Below are 22276 nucleotides of genomic sequence, written 5' to 3'. Positions count from 1 at the left end.
AAAAAGACAACAGTTTAAATCAATTAATAGAAACATAGAAAATAGCTGCAGGAGTAAGCCATTCAGCCCTTTGAGCCTGCAGCAATATTCAATACAATCATGGCTGATCATGCAATCTTAGTATCCCATTCCCATCCTCTCCCAGACCTCTTCACCCCTTTAGCCACAACAGTCACATCCAGCTCCCTCTTGAATATATCTAATGAACTGGCCCCAACAGCTTTCTGTGGGAAGAGAATTCCACAGGTTCACAACTCTCGAAGTGAAGAAGTTCTTCCTCATCTCAGTCCTGAATGACTTGCCTCTTATTCTTAGACTGTGACTCTTAGTTCTGGACTTCCAACATCAGGAACATTCTTCCTGCATCTGACCTGTCCAGTCCCATCAGGGAAACACAAGCCCAGTTGATCCAATATTTCCTCACATTTCAATCCTGTGATACCAAGAATCAGTCTGGTGAACCGTCACTGTCCTCCCTCAATAGCAAGAAAGTCCTTCCTAGACTCGAGAGCAAACCTGCACAGAATACTCAAGGCATGGACTCACCAAGGCTCTGTATAACTGCAGCAAGATAATCTTACTCTGAGTCTCAAATCCTCTTGATATGAAGGCCAGCATGCCAATAGCTTTCCTCACCACTTGCTGCATTTGCATGCCAACCTTCAACGACTCCCACTGTCATGCCCGAGCCTTGTTGCACCTCCCCTTTTTTCTAAATTGCCGCCATTCGATAATAAAGTGCCTTTCTGTTTTTGTGACCAAAGTAAATAACCTCACATTTAACCACATTATATTGCGTTTGCAAACTTTTTGCCCACTCAGTCAGACTGTCCAGGTCACCAGAGCCTCTTAGCATTCTTCTCACAGGAGACACTGTCAGCTAGATTAGTGCCATCTGAAAATTTGGAGTTATTGCATTCAATTCCTTCATCCAAATCGTTAATGTACATTGTGAACAGCTGGGATCCTAGTACCAAACCTTGCGGTAGCCCACTCATCACTACCTCCCACTTTGAAAATGACCCATTTATTCCAACACTCTGCCTCCTGTTGCCAACCAGTTCTCTATGCATATCTCTACTTTACCTCCAATACCATTGGCTTTAATTTTCCTGACCAATCTTTTGTGTGTAAACTTGCCAAAAGCCTTTTACAAGTCCAATACACAATATCTACTGATTCACCATTGTATGCTCTGCTGGTCACATCCTGAAAACATTCCAGAAGATTTGTCAAGTATGATTTCCCTGCTGAATCCATGCTGACTAGGACTGACTCCGTCACTGCTTTCCAAATGCTCAGTTAATACACCTTAAGAATTGACTCCAGGATTTTCCCCACCACCAATGTCAGGCTAACCAGCTATAATTCCCCATTTTCTCTCTTCCTCCTTTTTTTAAAAGAATTGGGTGACTTTAGCTACCCTCCAGTCCATTGGAACTCTTTCAGAGTCTACAGAATGCTGGGAAATGATCACTAATGCATCCACGATTTCTAAGGCCACTTCCTTAAGTACTCTGGAATGCAGAGCATCAGACCCTGGGGACTTAGTGGGTTTTAATCCCAACAATTTCCCCAATACAATTTCCTGGCTTATAAGGATTTCCTTCAGTTCCTCCTTTATGCTTGACCCTCTGTTCCCTCGCATTTCCTGAAGGTTATTTGTGCCCTCCTTAGTGAAGACAGATCCAAAGTGTTTGTTCAACTGGTCTGTCATCTTTTTGTGGTCAATTATGAATTCACCTGATTCTAACTGCAAGATATTTGTCTTCACCAGTCTTTTTCTCTTCACATATCTGTACATGCTTTTGCAGTCAGTTTTTATGTTTTCTGCAAGCTTACTTTCATACTTTATTCTCCCCTGCTGAATTAAACCCTTTGTCCTCCTTTGCTGAAGTTTAAATTTCTACCAGCCCTCAGGTTTGTTGCTTTTGCTGGCCAATTTATATGCCTCCAATTTGACTTTACACTATCTCTGATTTCCCTTGTTAGCCATGGGTTAAGCCACCTTCCCTGTTTTATTCTTACACCAGATAGGGATGCACCATTGTTGAAGTTCATCCATGTGTTCTTTGAATGTCTGCCAATGCCTATCCACCATCGACTATCCTTGGCCAACTTATCCTAGCCAATGCATGCCTCATATCATCAAAGTTAAATTGCTTGAAGTTCAGGACACGAGTTTCTGATTTAATTGTAGCACTATCTTAAATGAAGAACTCTACCATATTATAGTAACTCTTCCCCAAAGGATCTGACATCATAATGTTGATAATTCGTCCTTTCTCATTAGACAATGCCCAGTCTAGGATGGCTTGCTGCCTAATTGGTCCCTCGACATAAAGTTCATGATAAATAGAAACTGCGCTGTTCAATTAATTCTCTTCATTACTTTTTTAAACGATCAGCTCCAATGTGGGCGGCACGGTGGCACAGTGGTTAGCACTGCTGCCTCACAGTGCCTGACACCCGGGTTCAATTCCCGCCTCAGGCGACTGACTGTGTGGAGTTTGCACGTTCTCCCCGTGTCTGCGTGGGTTTCCTCCGGGTGCTCCGGTTTCCTCCCACAGTCCAAAAGATGTGCAGGGTCAGGCGAATTGGCCATGCTAAATTGCCCGTAGTGTTAGGTAAGGGGTAAATGTAGGGGTATGGGTGGGTTTCGCTTCGGCGGGTCGGTGTGGACTTGTTGGGCCGAAGGGCCTGTTTCCACACTGTAATCTAATCTAATCTAATCTAATCTAATCTAATCTAATCTAATGTGATGAAGCCATTTCAATGTTCCAATGCATTGTCTAACTATACAGAGGTAAGTGATGTGGACCATAAGTGCAGGATAGAGTATTCATAGGTCAAAGGATGCTGCCACCACTCTTCATTCTGTGCCGAGGTTAAGAGATTTTCGAATTGACACGTTCAGAGATGTTATTGTATACCTCTGGAGTAGGTGAGACTTGAACCCCAAACTCCTTGCTTAGAGGGAGGGATGCTATCACTGTGCCACAAGAGGCACACAGAGCCTATTTGAATGACATTGCTGGATCAGTATCTCAAAAAGTGTATTAACAAGAGACTTTTTTCAAGATGTAGTTCAATTCTTGATAATGAGAAGGTAGCTCACATCCTTCCTCTCAAGGGTACTCTGAAGAAGGGTCATTGGACTCTGTTTGCTGCTAAACCTGCTAAGTCTTTCCAGCAATATCTTATTTTGTTTCAGATTTCCAGCATCCAAATTTCTTTGTTTTACTTTGACAGTTAAAAAACGATTCTTCTGGTGAGAATCACAGAATCCATACAACACAGAAATGGGCATTCAGCCCATCAAGTCTGGAAGAACCCTCCGAAGATCACGTCAGTCCTCCCCACAACCCTACATTAACCCACAAAGCCTGCACATCCCTGGACACTACAAAGCATTTAGCATGTCCAATCTACCTAACCTGCACATCTTTGGATTATGGAAGGAACCTGGGTCTCCTGTCAGGAGCCCAAGCAGATACAGGGAGAACATGGAAACTCCACACAGTCACCCAAAGAATCAAACCGAGGTCCATGGTGCTGTAAGACAATGTAACCATTATGCCACCATATCACTCGTGTTACTGAGACATTGTTACTGAGACTGTTAGGAGTCATCAATGATGCCCTTGTCTTTCATTCAAAATTCAAAACTATTCTTTTGTGATTCTTCCATTTCAGATTGTATGATACCATCAGATTGAGTGGTATTCAATTTAATCCTCAAAATTAAACCTTTTGGAATCATTACCTTACATAACATCTCAGCAATTTGCTCCCATCATGTCTGTGTGGAGTTTGCACATTCTCCCCGTGTCTGCGTGGGTTTCCTCCGAGTGCTCCGGTTTCCTCCCACAGTGCAAAGATATGCAGGTTAGATGAGTTGGCCGTGCTAAATTGCCCGTAGTGTTAGGTGCATTAGTCAGGGGTAAATGTAGGGGAATGGGTCTGGGTGAGTTGCTCTTCGGAGAGTCGGTATGGACTTGTTGAGCCGAAGGGCCTGTTTCCACACTGTAGGGAATCTAATCTAATCATTAATCTTTATAAATTAATGTATCAAATTACATTTACCATGATGTATCTCCTACCAAAATCTCTAACTTCAAAAATTCAGTTGGACAGGAGGTATCTCAATTTTTCTCAAATGTGTTCTCTTTGGAATTCAATGATTAGTAGGTTCGTGATTTGGCAACTATCGACTTTGATTCTGATATTGACCTTGGGTAGTCTGAAAATAGTCTCTCTGCTCGAGGGATTTTGATCAATGGAGTTTCATTTGCAGTGGAATGTTTCATAACATAGCTACGAGATTTTTCATCTCAAGAATTCACTTTCTGGAAAATGGGGCTATTCAGGGATTTTCTTTTTTCAAATTCCTGGATTTCTGAGCAAGCATTTTTTTCTCGACCATGTTCTAATCTTTAGATGTTCATCATCATGCACCAACGTGGGTGCACAAGGAGCTTTGTACAGCCTATCTACAATATGTGTAGCTAATGTTAATCAATCCATTCAGACATGAACATACAGCTTTGGAGCTAGTGGCACTTGAAACTGGACTTTATGACTCTAAACATTTATTTTTAATTTGTTGAGAATCCATGTTGAAGTATCTAAACTCTTCATGTCAATTTATAGATTGGGTTAGATTAAGTCTTTTTCACTGGTGACCGAAGCATGTTGACATCCTCAGTCATGTTACTTCAGGATGCTTTGTGTCAATGATGCTGATCATTCTTCCTTGGAAGACAAAGAATTGACATATTCCTCTTGAATTTGGATTGTTTCATCATGTGATATTAAATTAGAATCTAGTATTGCAATTTGTTCACCAGCTTGTGCCTGAATAATTGCCGGTAAAGACTACTCAGCTACCTTGATTGAGATTTCTTGCTCATTCTTTTCTCTCTTATTTGTGTCCTCTTGCAAAGTTTGCTCGTTTCATCTGAATATTTCTCGGTGTTGATAGTAGTGTTTCCCACTCCTAACTATCCTGCAGACTCTCATATTTCACATTATTTTCTCAAATTTTTGGATCTTTAGTTTCTCTAGAGAGTTCTGACAACCACAGAGCTCTAGCAGTGGATTATGTCTCCTACATGTTCCTGGTGTATCCTTTCCAGGAAATCTTTCCGAAGAGAAGCTGGAGTAATCAGTCTTCTGTATTTGTCTAGGACTGCAAACTAATGATGCTGCTCAAAGTGTGTGTCTTTGGCTAACCCACTGGACCTTTGGTTGAACATGCTCAATAATAATAGCAGTAAATGCTATACATTTAGTCAGTTTTTTTGCCCATGTTGAATTTGCTTGAAACTACTTTACCTTGGTTCTTCAGGGTCACATGGGACACATTTCTTCTGATATCTTGGGATATCTGTTTTGGATTCTGCCATGAGTCTACAAAACCCATTGAAATGTTTTAATTGGTGCTCCTAACTGTTCAGCAAGTGCTTATTCCAGTCATTGTCTGACAGACATGGCAAGATTTAAGTTGGAGTCTCAATCTGGTCACTGCCCATTTTAAGTCAGTTGAACACCTTCTGTCTCAAGGATGTTAAAATCAGGACATGAATGCAGGCTTACAAGTGAGAGATGATGATTGTAAATCATATGTACATTTTTAACTCTTTTATATTCTTTGCATTGCAGTGCTACATGTAGCCTGGCTTTGACCTTGCACTTTCCATCTGGAATATATAGTTTACATATAAACATGGGCTGATATCCACAGGGTAAAAGTTCTGTTTCTTCAGGAAATGGTATTCAGTCTGATAAGACAGTGCCACTTGCCTCTGTATCAAGCATAAAATTAATGAGATATCCACTGACATAAAGAGCTTTTGGTTCACCTCAGTTGTTTGGCTCAATTTCCACCCCCCCCCCCAGAATGCATTAGCCATATATTCTAATGCCATTCATTCTCTCATTCATTTCATTGAATTGAAAGAATGCAACTTCTTGCTCCTTTCAAAATGCATATCATCTTAAAGTAATTAATCGGTTAACAGAAGTTTTGTTGGCATTCTATTTCCACAACTGGGTACTTCTTATGCTTGAGGTTTTTTTGTTGTTGTATAGCACTGACACGGACTCTCAAGGTCTGCTGTTGAGCCTACCTTGTGGTCTCCTGACAAGTCTGTGTGTAGAAAGTTTCTCCCTATAAAGTAAATGAGTTGTCTTGCTTTCCTATGATAAGTTTATTCCACACTCAAGATTGTCTGTGGTTCTTCCTGGCCTTTTGCTTCCAACACAATCTGAATAGTTTTCTCCCAAGCCAAATATTCTTCAGATTGTAATAAGTCTGACAATGACTCAACAATCATTCCAACAACAATTCTGTCTCTGTTGAATTTGGATTTCAAAGCTGTGAGTTGTAGTTTTCCACTAATCTGTGGAGAACTTCAATTCTCTGCAGATTCTCATGAATCCTAAACTCTTCAGTGAAATATTGTTCATGCAAAATATCTTGCTCAGACTAAAGTAGCTGTAAAAGGCTTGTAGAATTTTCTGCAAAAGTGATGTGCCTTTTTTTTGCTGTCATCATAGAGTCACATTTTCCAGCTTATAATTTAATATTTAAATTTGAAGCAATCTTTTCACTCTGAATGTTTATAGTCCTTCACTTTATCAAGGTATTCAAAAATATTTTATATCATTTGCCCAAATCTGATATTATATCTTGCAGTGCATCTTAATTTGTCTGCAATGTTTTCATGATGTCATTTATTCTTCTTACATTGAGGTGTAAATTCTACAGTACCTCAAAGCTACAATAATCTCCTTCACTTGAAGAAATTTCCTTTTCTAAATAGCGATGCTGCTTTAAATATTATATTAGTTTCCTTCTTGTAAATCTTTGTTGTTAAAATTATGCCCTCTAACTGTATTAGATTACTTACAGTATGGAATCAGGCCCTTCGGCCCAACAAGTCCACACTGACCTGCCGAAGCGCAACCCACCCAGACCCATTCCCCTACATTTACCCCTTCACCTGACACTACGGGCAATTTAGCATGGCCAATTCACCCAACCTGCACATTTTTGGATTGTGGGAGGAAACACAGGCAGACACGGGGAGAATGTGCACACTCCACATAGACAGTCGCCTGAGGCGAGAATTGAACTTGAGTCTCTGGTGCTGTGAGGCAGCAGTGCTAACCACTGTTCTACCGTGCCGCTTACGATTCTTTACCACAATTTCTTTTTAATGGTCAAAATGGTGATTTCCCTCCTTCTTCAAGTGAAAATGAAAAATTCATATCTTTTTGTGAGCAAATTAACAGTTTCCCACCTTTCACAGCTCAGTAAACAAAACATATCCTTTTGCAGGATTTCATGAAATAAAGCTTTATGCCTGCGGCTTTAATAAATTCTTCCCACCAGAATTGTAGCTTAAATTATGAATCATCCATTCTCATCAGAGCCTCAGAAGACTTCTAATTACCTTCTGTTAGATTCTGTCAGTTTTAACTTTTGTCACCATAATTTGACTTTGCGATGTACGCAGTATGGCAACCTTGGTAAAAATTCCATCAATGACCTTTGATTTCCATATTTTACTATGGTGTCCGCTTGTCTTAGTGGCAATGCTTATTGGCAGGAATCCTTTTTTTTCCACTCATTTCAAGCTTCTTCAGTCTTTTATTAAATACATTGTTAAAGTTTGTCGCCTTACAGAACAATAATTTTTAACTCATTTTTGGAGTTCTTGTAAGTTTGCTTCCTCACCAAAAGCTTAGCAGGTACTGTTCTTATAGATACTCACTTCCCAACACAATCTCTAACTGTTAGGCATGACTTATATGTTCCTCTTGTTTTCTTATCATGCCTGGGTCTGGTCAGAGGTGATATTTCTCCCTTACTGGTGTTTGTTCTAGCAGTTGCATTTGCTGACAGTATGAATAGCTCTTAAAGTAGTATAGTCTTTAAGGCTGAAAACTTGGTTAGTCACCTGGAAACTTATTCTCCTAGGTCCAATTACTTTTATTTCCTATAGCTCTACCTTGTGGTGTTAAACAACAATGCTCTCTGCTAATCACCATGCAGTATTTGTGGGTAGACAGATGCTGCCAGCATTACTCATTCCTTGATTGGGTCTAAGGGTCTATTTGGTTTAAACTGTTAGAGAAATAACCATAAGTGAGTCTCAAAAAGAGTGACTCTTGTCTCAATAGGATGCAGTTTATTGCATGATCACAATCATATACAAGTTACATTTGATAGGTAGACATTGTTATGAAGCCCACTGGGATATGTGGATGACAATCTGTCTCCCTTCAATATCCAAAGCTTTTCTTCCATTTCTCCTATTCCCAAAAATGTATGATGTCATCAAATTGGGTAGAACTTAATGTACCTTGCAACATCGATTGTTTCAGAATCATTTTCTTGTATAATAAAGCATAGTTTTATATCTAAAACCCTAAAGGAAAACTGGAAATTAAAAGCTTATTTTTATATCCAAAATTATGATTCTTGTTCAGGTGCTATTTCAGAAAGGGGTGCAAAAGTGTTTGCTTAGCTATAGAATATACAAATGTTAGTATTTCTCAAGATACAAATATTATTTGTGCTTTGGGGACTTGTGAAGAATCATAGTGAAGAACAGCAGACAAAGTTTGGAATCAATACATGGCATGCACAGAGCAAAAAACAGGCCTGTCAGCCCAAGAGGTCCTTTTAAATTACATCTTCTATACAAACTTCCTGTGCTCTTTCCATCCCATTAATATTATTTTCTATTCCTTCAGCTCTCATGTGCTCATCATGTTTAATACACCATATAGTAGAAGTTTCACATTCAGAACACTGACTGGTTTAATAAGTATCTCTTTAATACTTTATTGAATTTATTCATGACTAATTTACATTGAAGATCCACAATGCTTGTCTCACCCACAATGGTAGCAGTTTCTCATGGTCTATCATGACAAGCCTTTTCAAAATCTTATAAGCCTCAATCAGGTCACACCGTGCCTTAATTTTACCAGAGGAAACAAATTGCTATCAAGCAATTTAGTGATTTAAATCTTACAACCTGCCCATAGTGCAACTATAAAAAGTGCAAACAACATTTCATAACTAAGTATAACAGTTTAAATATAATATGATCTTTCAGTTCAGGCAGAATTTTAGTTAAATATTTTTATACCTTCTCCACTGTCTCGACTTTGTTTTATAATATTGTGATGAAATGGGTCTGATTTTTACATGTGGGTATATATAAATATGTTTTTCAGAATTTTAATTTTACTTTTCCAGGTCAGACAATCCTTCCAAAGCAGTAAGCTAATCTCCGAAATGTCCAAGAGCAAGACCCCTGGAATGTTAATGAGAAATTTTCTGAATTGTGCTGCTTTGTCACAGAGAATGTAATCATCAAAGGTCACTCTCTTATTGTTGGCTCAGGTAATCAAAGATTGTTTTAGCTTAGAAAACACAGAGATTACAAATTATTGGGCAGCTTGCAGGAAACCTGGCTGAAATTGGAAGCAAATATGGTTTCTTTTTGAAAAAAGTATACAACAGTTCAAGGGAAAACATAATTACTTCAGTAAAACAGTTTGTGCAACTTCCAGAACAGGAGTTTCTGTCTAGAAATCTGTGGGTTATTAAAAGAAGAGAAAGTCAAAGCTGTCACTTTTCAAAGTATGCATGTGAAAAGATTTCTCAATTCACAAACAAGGACTGGGGAGAATCAAATCAAATGAACTTAAAGATTTGATACACAGAGATAATTTTGCTGGTTTTGCTGTAAAGTATTGGGAATAAATTCTAACTTTGTTTTACTGGTTATTTTAAGTATTTTTTTTCCTTACAAGATTATTAATCTCCATTACTTTGCTCTTTAATTTGTTTTCATCTTCTCTGTAATGTATTTTTATTCTATTAAGGAAATTCTGCAGCTTCATGAACTATAGTCGAATGAATGAAGTTAACTGAAATGAAAAATCTGTCAGGCCAAGTCTCATTCTGGGATCTGATTGTTCAATGGTACCATCAGCTGGAATTATCACAATTTGAAGGTCTGAACTGCTCACAATACTACTGATGTGATCAAATGAATGTTGTGTAGAATTTTGGCATAATCTCTTTGTCTTTCAACTCTATCTCTTTCGAAATAAATCACAGCACTTTATTTTTGTTTTTCTATGTTTATATTAACCTGCTAATACTGATTTGTCTATCAAAACCTCCAGATCTTAGTTATTCTACCTTACAGAGCTAAAACGTTCACTGTTCACTCTCTGCAAAAGCTTCTTGATTTGCTGAGTATTTCAAGAATTTTCTGAATTTAGTGTCAGATTTACTCTGTTCCTATGCACACTGCATTACACTGGAACATCACAGGCAAATTTGGTATCAAATAAATAAAAGAAATGGAATTGCTGCACAAACATTACAGGGGATATCATTACTTTCCTGATTATGTGTTTTATTGTCATGGTACTTTCTGTCTGTGGGAAAATAAATGAACATACACCTAGATGTGGAAAGCAATCAAAGGCCAACAATGTGGAATTATTTCTAACTGGCTAATATATATTAAGATGTTGTGATGGGGGAATCCATGCAAGTATTTGCCAGATATGAATGGAGAGCAGAGAATGAATTTCCCAGTATTTTAAAACTTATTCTAGGCACATTTGCAAAAAAAAAATTTATGACATATATCTCAGATTTAATCATTTTTCTTTCAAGACAAAATAAAAAAGGCTTTAAAGCATAAGCCCTTTTGGGGTGATAGCAACTCTTACACTGCTTACTCAGGGGAAGACTGATAAATGTTTGATTCTTTGAATTTGCTGTTCTTTTTATATCAGAGCCAATCAGTGGAATTAAAAATAAATCACGCAAGTGATTAGATTAGATTGCATACAGTGTGGAAACACTGCCCTCTCAGCAATGAGGCTTCAGAAAATTATTTCAAATTAGAAGCCACCTGTACCTCTCATTTTATTAATTTTCCTTAAGTTAAATATTTGAAAAACATGTGTTTAAATTATTGTTCTTGCTGATTTAATTCACAAGTACAAGAAAGTTGTGGTGCTGTGGTTTGTATTCAGCCTGAGGAAACAAAGTAAACTTTTTTTTTTATTGACATCCTTAATTAATGGAATGCATTCAATACATTCCCCTTGAAGATCTTCCCAATTCATTTTTAAAAGCAATTCTAACTTTCTGAAGCACAAGATTAAGTGTTGCATCTGAAAGAACTAAAAACCAGGGGATGGAGTAAACCATATTTGACATTTAAGCCCACTCCTCTATTTAATGATAATATAGCTGACTTTCTTTTTTATGTCTGATTTCCAGCCATTGTTTGATTCTGTTTGAGACCAAAAAAAATTGATGTCAATCTCCGATATATTTAACAACTAAACATCTACAGCTCTGAGATACATGGTTTTCAAGATTCCTAATCCTCTGATTAAAGGAACCTCTCCTCTCATCCAAAAAGTTATTCACTTAACCTGAAAACAGCTTTAAACTGCCCAACTGTTAAGGTCAGTATGCAATTTGGTTTACACAGAGGGTGTTAAGTACCTGGAATGCACTACCAGTGGAGGCGGTGGAGGCAGGTGCAAAAGCAATGTTTAAGAGGCATCTTGACAGGTACATGAATAGGCAGGAAATGGAGTGAAGTGGACCATGTAGAGGCAACAGGTTTTTAGTTTTGAAAGGCATCATGTATCAGTGCTATCTTGATGGGCGGAAGGGCCTGTTCCTGTACTGCATTGTTCTTTGTTCCTTTATTCTGTTAAAATCTGAACACTTATCTGAAAATTAATAGATAGGATCATCAAGAGTACTTCAAGTAGCACATCTAAAAAAAATTGCTCTTGGAATGTTGAAGTCATTGGCTTGGTCAACATTTATTGCCCAGAGTGTCAAAAACATTGCGGATCTGGAGTCAAAGGCCAGATCAAGTAAAGGTGACAGGTTTCCTTTCTTAAAGGACATCAATTAACCAGATGGTCTTTATGACAATCAATAATGTTTACATTCTTGCAATTGGGCTTGTTTTTTATCTCAAAATTTCCTTGAATTTAAATGTCACTGTGGCTGGATTTGGACTCATTTTTCATGGACAAAACCTGGGGTTCTGGAGCTCTAGACCAATTATATTACCTTTATACTACCATCTTCCTTAAGAAGTAACATGCTCAGTTTGTATTCCAAAAAGCGGTGTTGGATCTCTTTCTCACTGTGACATTTTTAGAGACAGGTTCTCAACTGCGCCAATTGAAGCCCCTCTCTCTTTCTCCATACTCTAACCCACTGCCGTATTTCCCACCAGGGTGGCCTCCTTCCATGGCATCTCCAAGTTCTTGCCCTCATTCACTTACCAAAATCCAAACACACAAAGTTCTGACCCATCGCATAACTCTTCCTCATTACACAGTATTAGCAGAGTCTATCGCTCCCATTGGTGCTGCCAGTACACCGATAACTGCTGGAACAGAAATCCACCTTAAGTCTATTTACTAGCTGCTAAATAGCTGCAAGATTGCTCTCCTTTCACTGCCAGCTGTAAGAGTCGGGGTGGGAATGGTTTTATGGAGTGGTAGAGGAGTGGGAAGTAGAAGGTGGAGAGAGTGAAATGTCTAAGTCCTCTGGTGAATTTTCCCATCAATTCTGTCATACACATAGCTAAAGCTGTTTGCAGCAGTATGTCAAATGGGTCATTGACCATGTCTAAGGACATCAGAGAATTGATTTGAGGCTGAATCAACTGAGGTACAAAGTGAGAGATCTTATGTACCACTGACTGCATTAGAAAACCTGGGGACCACAAGTGGTGACAAACGTATGTGACTGCTTTGCAGGTAGTTGTGGTCATCTAAGATGTATCTTTGTTGCAATAAAAACAAAGTGAATCTACTTTTTTCCTTGTACATTTCCATTCTAATTCATGTTTAATTTGTATGGCATCAGTTTTAATTTGTGTAGAAGTAAAATATATGGAAAGTGTAATTTTGTTGGCAAATTCTTCATTTGGGAGTTATTAGTTATTTCAGTTTAGGGTTCCCCAACAGGGATCGAAATAAAAGTACATAATGAGTATTACAGGTGCAGAGATTATAGAATCACAGGTGGCTTTTGGTGTAGAAAAAGGTAATTCGGCCCATCGTGTCTTCACCAGCTCTTCGAATGAGCATAATTAATTACCTCGGTATAAAATTTCCAATACAAATTACACATTCCTATTGAAAAAGGAGATTTATACTGTGACATAAATTATTTCTAATATCATTCAACATTTCTCATAGCTATGCTTTATTTTTAAGATTCTCCTTAAACAACCAAGATTTTTCAAAAACATCATCAGTTATGTCCAGTAAAGATTTACCTCAATGAAGGAGAATGTCAAAAAACTGAGAAAAGTAATATTTGAGCAATTTATTGCTTGCCTTCTGTAACACTTGCTGATTCATAAAGGATTATTATGACTGTTAGACCATAAAAAATATGAGCAGAAGTAGGCCATTCAGCCCCATAAGCCTACTCTGCCTTTCAATATGATTATGACTCTCTTGACATTCCTCAAGTCCACCTCCTTGCATTTTTCCACTAACTTGATTCCCTTCTTGATCAATAATTTATCTCAGCTTTAAATATACAGAAAGACTCTGCCCCACAGCTGTCTGTGGCAAAGAGTTCCTGAGACTATCAATCCTTAGAGACTAAATTCTTCTTCATCTCAATCTTAAATTGGCACACCGTTATTCTGAGACTATGCCCTCTGGCCCCAGACTTGCCCATGAGGGAAAACTTCCTCTCAGCATTTACCATGTCAAGCATCTTAAGAATCCTATATGTTGCAATGAGATCACCTCTAATTCTCCTGATCTCCCATGAGGAGAGTCCCAACCTATTTAACCTTTGCTTATCAGACAATTTCTCCAAACCAGGGATTATCTCAGTGAAGCTTCTCTGAACTGTCTTGAATGAAACTATATCTTTCCTGAAATAAAGGGTCATAACTGCTCGTAATACTCACCAGTACCTTGCACAATTGTAGTTAGACTTCCCACTCTTATACTCCAATCCCTTTGAAGAAAGGGCCAACATTCCATTAGCCTTCCTGAATGCCTGCTACACCTGTGTTCTAGTTTCCCGTGTTTTGTGTCCTGTTTATTTGTTCATTTTGGAAGGGAGAATAATTTCATATTTTCCTACATTATACTCAAATTGTCAACTTTTTGCCTACTTACTTAAACTATCAATAGCTTTCTGTAAACTGTTTGTATCCCTTTTTCCTTTTCACTTATTTTTGTGAGATCTGTAAATTTGGCTACAATACATTCACTTGCTTTCTGTAAGTCATTAATATATATATTGCAAACAGTTGAAGTTCCATCACTGATCCCTATTGAACCCCACTGCTTATAGATTGCCAAGCTGAAAAAAAGCCCTTATTCCATTTGCTGTTTCCTGGTCATTAGCCAATTTTCTATATACAGTAATTTGCCATCTCCAACACCATGGTTGGAGACAAAAAAAATTGCAGGTGCTGGAATCCAAGGAAACAAGCAGGACGCTGGATGAACACAGCAAAGTCAGGCAGCATCAGGAGGTGGAGAAATCAACATTTCAGGTCCTGAAGAAGGGTTACACCCAAAACGTTGACTTCTCCACCTCCTGATTCTGCCTGGCTTGCTGCATTTTTCCAGCCTCCTGCTTGTCTACCTCCAACACTTGGGCTATTATTGTCTGACTTAACTTTTTGTGAAGTACCTTGCCTTCTGGAATCCAAATACAACATGTCTATTGGTTTTCTTCTGTTCTCTCTGGTTGAGACTTCCTTGAAAAGTTCTAACAAATGACTCAAACAGGATTTCTCATTCATGAAGCCATGTTGACTCTCCCTGATTACGTTATGATTTTCCAAATGTTTTGCTATTACTGCCTTAATAATTGATTCTAACATTTTTATAATAATAGATGTAAGTTAATTAGCTGATAATTACTTGCATTTTGATCCCCATCCTTTTTGAATAGGGGCCTCACATCAACAGTTATGGAAGCATGTAAGGAATTTGTTCACTTTGTATCTTCTTCATTATTTTAGTGCTTACAAACTTATTCAAATATACTGAAATTTAGTGGAACCATAGTAAAGTTATTTTTTAATAGCTCCTTCAAGGAAATAACATTTCTTAAAGTTACAATGCTGTGGACATGAAAAATGTACACGTTACAATTTGGTTCTCTGGTGATGGTCTTTTCATGATTGCTTTTGTCTAAGTTAGAAAAAAAGAAATCCATGGTAAGATTAAGAGCATGTACTTGCAATGAGTCTTACTTATTTTTAAACATGAGACTGTGAACTACATAAATAATAGAATTAATTTTGTTAAAATATTCACCCTGATCTTATCAGGGAAGAGTTGTTTAGGGGAGCCGATGGCCTTTTGAAAAAGAAACTCAGATGTTCAAGCATTCCACATCCTTTTCATAAGTCAAAGAATTCCTACAGTGTGGAAAGAAACATTTTGGCCATTGAGTCTGCTTTGACCCTCCAAACAACATCCCACCCAGACCTAGACCCTCACTCTATCTCCATAACCCTGCATTTAACTTGGTTAATGCACCTAATATGCACATCTCTGGACACTGCAGGGCAATTTAGCATGGCCTATATACCAAACTGCACATCTTTGGACTGTGGGAGGAAATCAGAGCACCCGATATATGCCCATGCAGACACGGGCAGAACATGCAAACTCTATACAGACAGTCACCCAAGGCTGAAATTGCACTCAGGCTCCTGGCATTGTGAGGCAGCAGTGCTAACCACTGTACCACCATGCCACCCTGCTGGCTCTCAGCTCACATATCAGGCTAACTGACAGATTTGGCGTCCAGACAAATGGTTATCCAGCTAGTCTAAAGCAGGCTGCAGATAGAGAAGCTGGAACTACTACTAGGAGTGTGGCCCAGTGCATAGCTGGATATTCAGAGGTACAATCCCTGAAGCCGTAGGGTGCAGGAAGGTTCTGGTTGCTAGTGTGAGGGAAGTGGTAGGATGGGTAGAAGAAGTCTGATGTCATGCGGTAAGCTTGGAAGTCTCCAGAGAAACATTTCTGTTCTTCCTGGCCCATAAGTAGTGTTGTGTAGAGACTTACACTCTTCCTGAAGCTACTCCCACCCATTTGCTGTTTGTTAGATTTCCTCTAAACTCTGGAAACTCAGTTCCTCAGCCTCACATCAGCAAAGCAGTCTCAACCTTCCAGTTTCATTCAAATAACAAGACTTCTAATTCAGCTTTTGATATTTGAGCTATGTTTTTTTGAAGTTTTAACAGTCCCCAACTCCAAGCAGGATGAAAATTAAACCTTGTATTTTACTATGGTATTGCTTTACATCTTATAATAAGTGTTGCTGCAAGTTAGTTAACATCTGTTGTAAAAGTGATCTCAAAGACTAAGTACTTAATTGCATTTCATAACACAAATAAGACATTAATACCTTGTAGCTGAGTTGCTATAAAATAAAGTGTAACCAGATAATTAAATGCTAATTATCCATGTAACTTTATTTTATAATGAAGTGTTCTTTGCCATTTCAGCCTAGGAGGTGTTGATGTGGATAATAGCAAGTGAACACTCAGTACATCCATATGATATTGTTCTGCTTAATATTACAAGTCAGCTTTTAAACTACCAACGTCCTAAACATTTACTGTCTTTCACGACAGTAAGATCAGGGATAACATAAAATGTATCTCTGCTTTGTTGTTTGACATAAGGTTAAAACTCAGTTAACAACTGATGGAGAGGTTCTTCACTTTATTTCAGGAGATTTGGAAGTTTCTTTGAAATTAGTCATTCACAGAGTGGTGGTTCTTTGCTCTTTGGATGTGAAACATCATCAGAAACAAAAAATCAACAATGAAAAATCTTGAACTCACTTTGAGTTTATCTATGTCCTCAAACTCTGTCTGCAAAGCTTGTCAAGACATTCATGGTACATCTGTTGAAAAAGGAAAAAGAAATAAACATTAATAGGATTTACACCTTGTTTGATTCATTTTTTATGAAATTAATTATCTTTTGCACACAATTTTACTTAGCTTTGAAAGAGAGGCTTCATGAATACTTCTCATGCCAATGCAAAGTTGACAATTATTGAAACTTGCTTTGTGATTTAAATTTTAAATTATTTGGCCCACAGGTTAAACTCTCATCTATGAGTAAGAAGATTGATGGTTCAGGCCCCATGAGCTGTGAGCACATATCTGAGGATAACAATTCTGAGAAACACTGACAGGGATGCAACATATTTCCTATAGGAAGTACAAACAGATGGCAAACTACACAATTTACCTTTTTTAAACCTTCAGCATTCTTACACATTTGGCACTCCTGAGGTTGTGAAAGGTACTTAATAACTCAAGTTCTTATTTCTCTTTCATTTTGGAAGGATCTCAATTTCCCACCTATGCATTGCTAACATTTAATATTAACAGACAAGTGGAGCACAGTTCATCCATTGTTCATATTGGAAATGAAAAGGAAACAATCAGTCTTTTATACAACGGGACTGGCAGAACTTGCTCAATGATTAGGGAGATGGATAACAACCATCTCGCACAAAGTACCCATAGTAAACAACTACAAATTGAAGGTAAATTTGTTTGATCACTGTTGTTTATGTCACTTAAATTGTCTGGTTGAAGGTTTCTGCTCATCAGTGTTACCAGTCAAATAGTAAACATGTTCAAAAGAGAAAACTGACATGAGCACATTTATAATATCATTATATAATGTAAGCAGATCAATCCTTCTTGAGATAGTTTAGAAGAGTTAAGAATGAAAAAGCCTAGTTAAGTTATTGTATTTAGAAATTATTGAGTAAAACTTTTATCCTGATATTAAAAGCATTTTTTCCATAATTGCTATCTCTGGAGAGACACTAGCCTATTGCAATAAAGTAGTTGGGAGGAATGTCAATGACTAAGTTCAACATTGTAAGACAATATTTCAGTTTTTATCTTGAATGCTGGAAGGTGCTTGAATTATGCATTATAATTGGAGGCATTTACAGCAGCAAAGAAATTACAATGTTGAAGGAGTTATACAAATATGACTACAGTCAGTTCTGCTATAACTCGTGTTTCTTCAATGCAAATTGGCTTTAACGCAATTGAAGAATTTAGACCATTATTTGTAGAGTGCAAACTTTCCTTACCTGTATTGGCGACAATGCAATTCTAGCCCGTTAGTTTAAATGGCGCAGCTATTGCACAATTTTCTTATCATGTGAGATTGTATGAGAATGGAACTCAACTAGAAATGCCAAGCAAACACTGTGATGACTAGAATACTTTGGATTTTATGTCCCCAAATTCTCAACTCTACCAAAAAAGCAATCAGTTGGAGGTGTGATAGAATACTCTTCATATGTCAGGATGGACATGACTGAAATGTCTGAAGAAGCTCACCATCATGTAAGCTGTGCAGTCATCTTGATTGGCAGCCCATTTATCAACTGAAACATTCAAACACTCGACCAGCAGAACAACATACCTATAGAAAGCAATGTGGCAACACATGAAAGCTTCCTGTATCTAGCTCAAAAGCCACAAATCCCACCATTCCAAAAGATAGGAGTCGCATGTGCATGTGGTCATTACCATCTTGAATTTACCCTCCAAGTCCATAAACTATTTGACTGGGAGCTTTCATCAGTGTTTCTTCATTGTTGCTGTGAAATCCCTGACACTTTCTTCTTAGCAGCTCTGTAGTATAAACTACAGCTTATGATCTGCAGCATTTCAAAAAGAAGGACCTCTCTGGCTAGGTCGGTCTCGGCAATAAATGTCAATGCTGTCAGCAACATTTGCATCTTATGAATGCATCAAAGTAAACCCACATTTAGAACTAAGGAACATTCCACATAGAAAGCCAGCACACAGGCATGCAAAGCAGCTCATTAAGACTTCCAAGTTTGGTTAAATTGGGGTAAAACTGTATAATAGGGCGTAGCAATCAGAGATCCTGGTGCTCAGTTCCCACCTGAGAGAGCTTTCCACAGGCGAATGTGGTCCAGAAGAAAGCACAATTAACTGCAAATATTAAAATTCCACGAAGTATAAAAATTGGAATCACACAAGGCACTTCAGATTCATTGAATTCACTCTAGTGTTTGTCAACATAAAGGTACCACTACCATGGTGGAGCAACAATAGCCCTCTCCTGAACTGGAAACATCGTGATGAACTCTGATGCTTTCTACCTGGGATTTATGTAAATACTACTTCAGATATTGGTGAATATCTTATATATTTTTCTGTAATAATATTTGGAGTTTATACCAGAAACACAATTCCAATATGATTCTACTGTTAAATCTGAATACTTTTTAGGCTGACACATTCTCATGGATATGCACCTGAACTGTGGTGTACAATTCCTCAGTTTCCTTCACTGATTTTAGCTGTAGTAACATTGCTGTCGTACTCAAAAATCTCTTGCTCAATCCTTCAAAGTGTTTATTCTTGGACTTTTTCTTACTTATTCTGATTAGCAGACTTCTTGTTCTATCTTCTCCTCAACTCAATCACATGAAGGGTTTGTTCGCAACTTCCAACATTAGCAGACGTAGAGAACTAGGCAGTCGTGGATGCTGTTTGTACACAATGCACAATTTTTCCTCCCACTGCTAAGCTAATGGCTGTTCAATGACTGTTGATCTTTTTCATCCTTGGAAGTTGAAACTTCTGCCCAATAAACACTTTAATATGACTGACCCAATGTCAGCCTTGTACTTTACCGAAGGTTTACTATTCAAGTGAGCCAAATCACAGGAATTGTCAGATGACTATTAAAACAAGAAAGCAGGATTTCACTCCGGCACAAAGTTGAAGCTGGTGCTACAGTGCATTCAGTTTGTCAGTAAATTTTTAAGAGACATGCTCTGTGCTCTGATGGGTAGAAATTTCTCACATCGCATCTCACCTCAGATTACACGAAGCATGACACTATTATCTCTCCACCCCTGAGGTTTCCAGCCTCATTCCTGATGAAGGGCTTTTGCCTGAAACATCGATTTTCCTACTCCTCAGATGCTGCCTGATCTGCTGTGCTTTTCCAGCACCACTGTAATTTTGACTCCAATCTCCAGCATCTCCAGTACACACCTCTGCCACTATTGCAAGTATGCCTTTCTGGTAGAAACTAATTGATTACTATTAGAACAGATGCATATATCTGAGGAATGTAATGTTTGTATACAATAGTTAATTGCAATAGAGTCATACCGTTATCGAGCACAGAAACAGACTCTTCCGTCCATCTCATCCATGCCAACCAAATATTCTAAACTGATTTAGTGCCATTTGCCAGCATTTGGCTCATATCTTTCTAAACTCTTTCTATTCACTACCTATCTAGATGTCATTTAAATGTTGTAATTGTATTCATTTCCATCACCTTCTCTGGCAGCTCATTCCATACAAGCATTACCTTCCAGTTGAAGAAGTGATCGCTCAGATTCCTTGTAAATCTTTCCGTCTCACATTAAACCTATGCCCTCCCATTTTGGATTCTCCTACCCTGGGCAAAAAAAGTACCCTTGGCTATTCACCCTATCCGTGCACCATCATCATTTTATAAATTTCAATAAGGTCACCCTTAACCTCTAATGCTTCAGGGAAAATAGCCCCAGGCTATCCAACCTCTCCCAACAGCTCAAGCCTTCTAATCCCAGATATATCCTTGGAAATCATTTCTGAACAGTTTCAAGTTTAACAATATCTTTCTGAATGCAGTACAACCAGAATTGAACACAATATTCCAGAAATAGCCTAACCAATGTCCTGTATAGCCACAACAGGATGCCCCAACTCTTATACTCAATGATCTGTCCAATAAAGGCAAGCGTGCCAAATACCTTCTTCACCACCACGACTTATGACTCCACTTACAAGGAGATATTAACCTTCACCCCAAGGTCTTTGTTTGGCATCACTCCCCAGGACCCTACCATTAACAATATAGGTCCTGCCCTGTTTACCTTACCAAAATGCAATACCTCACAGTTGTCTAAATTAAACTCCACTTGCCCCTCCTTAACTCATTGGCCCATCTGATCAAGGTTCTGTTGCACTCAGATAATCGTCTTCACTGTCCACTACACGCAGCATTTTTGGTGTCATCTGCAAACATAAACTCAGGGCACAATTCACTGAGCATCTCAGCCAGGCTTACAGGGGCCGACCTGACCTCCTAGTGACCAGCTATCTCAATTCCCCATCTCATTCTCTCTCTGACATGACAATCTTTGACCTCTTCCATTGCCACAGCATTGGTGAGACTAAATGTAAGCGAAGTGCACGTTTCGCCAAGCATCTCAGCCAGACCTACAGAGACTGACCTGACCTCTCAGTCATGGCCCATTTCAATTCCCCTTCCCATTCCCTCTCCGACATAACCATCCACACTGAATCAGACCGCATATTGGAGGAACAACACAATGTCATCTTCTGCCTGGGCAGTCTACAGCCCAGAGGACTCAACATTGAGTTCTCCAGTTTCAAATAACCTCTATTCCCAGCCCCTGACTCCTTTTCCAGACCTGTCTCCTCCCTTCTATTCCACCTACTGACCCTTCCTTCCAGCTACAAATTGGATTCATTCTTCCCATTGACCAACCAGGTCGTAACCTCTACCTGTGTTCACATATCACTACCTCACCACTCTGTGTCTCTCCCCACCCAAAAACTCTCCCCACCCTTCCTTTTAACTGCAACTCCCCTTACACCCACCCCTGGTCCTGAAGAAGTGTTACACCCAAAATGTTGACTTCTCCACCTCCTGATGCTGGCTGGCTTGCTGTGTTCTTCAACCTACCTGTTTGTCTACCTTGGATTCCAGCATCTGCAGTTTTTCTGTCTCTAACTTACTAAACAGGCATCCTATGTTCACATCCAAATCATATATGTAAATGACACATCTGTTGGATTCATCAATACCACGATGTTCATGCCTTAGGAAGTTCCTAGGTGGACAATCATATTCCTGATTTTTCTTTTGTTATACAAGTTAAAGGATTCTGCATGAGATAAAACACCTTCTCAGATCAATTCATACTACTCATCTACCTGTCCCAATGGACGTGAAAGATCCTATTCTGGATCAGTGGTGCTGGAAGAGCACAGCAATTCAGGCAGCATCCGAGGACAGGCAAAATCGACGTTTCGGGCAAAAGCCCTTCATCAGGAATAAAGGCAGAGAACCTGAAGCGTGGAGA

General features: G+C 38.6%; 1 protein-coding gene across 42 annotated transcripts in view; it reads right to left on the bottom strand.

The window, feature by feature from the left end:
- The window catches only part of LOC122562121 (receptor-type tyrosine-protein phosphatase delta), a 2454643-nt gene that overhangs the window by 1736094 nt on the left and 696273 nt on the right, over window positions 1–22276 (bottom strand). For all 42 annotated transcript variants that reach the window (XM_043714668.1, XM_043714784.1, XM_043714721.1 and 39 more), the window contains exon 4: window positions 16935–16996. The gene's annotated coding sequence lies outside the window, so the exon portion shown is untranslated. The remainder of the gene's footprint in view (window positions 1–16934; window positions 16997–22276) is intronic.

This window comes from Chiloscyllium plagiosum, chromosome 2, assembly GCF_004010195.1.
Source record: "Chiloscyllium plagiosum isolate BGI_BamShark_2017 chromosome 2, ASM401019v2, whole genome shotgun sequence".
In the NCBI taxonomy this organism is placed as follows: domain Eukaryota; kingdom Metazoa; phylum Chordata; class Chondrichthyes; order Orectolobiformes; family Hemiscylliidae; genus Chiloscyllium; species Chiloscyllium plagiosum.
Note: the sequence above shows the minus strand (reverse complement) of the source record. Positions and strands in the feature narration are given on the sequence as shown.